An 857-nucleotide genomic window follows, 5' to 3' on the forward strand; every position below is an offset into this window, starting at 1 on the left:
ACACACACACACACAGAGAGTGAGCAAGCAAGCGAGAGAGAGAGACACACAGAGCGAGCAAGCAAGCGAGAGCAAGAGAATCAAGATCATGTTTTATTCTGACTTATTCATTGGATTCTCATGTCTTTAAACTTGCTTTTATTTTATCTTGTTTTCTACAACATGTGATGAACTTTTTGTTCTCAGATCAATTTTGGGGAGCAAAAAGTATTTAACTGTAAAGTGTTGTGAACATTGCAATGTTCTTGGCTGCACAAAGAACTTCATTATAAAAGTCAGACATTTTAAAAAAAGTCAGAAAGCCTTTAGTTTTAACAGTTTAAATAGATTAGTTTAATATTGTACTTTATTCCATGCAAACTTTAGGCTCAAGTCATTTTGCTAAGATTCCCCCCAGACCATCAAATTTAGGACTGACCTAATACTGCAGACCTGTTTTGAAGACTTGATACTGAACAGTGAGGGTTTTATAAAAAAAAAAAAATTAAAATTAAGTCTGACATGTAACAGAAGGGCTAGCCCTGTGAACATTGATAAAAATCAATACAGCACAGAGTAATGTGGTGTAAAGTCAAGCAGCAGAAGTTAACAAGCTTCAGTCAGGATGACAGGAGCAAAGTCAAAGCGCAACCAGAAAGTTAATTGTAAGTTTGTTTTTATTGAACACTTTTCAAAACAATCATCCACATGTGGAACTGGTTTGACCAGACTCAGGATCTGTCCCAAGAGTTAACCTGCAAGACAAGGAGAAGGGATAATGTTAACATAATGAAACCATTTAAAATAGCTCAGACTTCAGTTCTAGTTTTACCTCTGTAGGCTTTTACCCCTTTGGACCGGCTCATTGGTGGAAGCTT

The sequence above is a fragment of the Seriola lalandi genome, unplaced genomic scaffold (assembly GCF_002814215.2).
Source record: "Seriola lalandi dorsalis isolate HSWRI2012SDOR001 ecotype SW California unplaced genomic scaffold, Sedor1 jcf7180002054585, whole genome shotgun sequence".
Classification (NCBI taxonomy): Eukaryota; Metazoa; Chordata; class Actinopteri; order Carangiformes; family Carangidae; genus Seriola; species Seriola lalandi.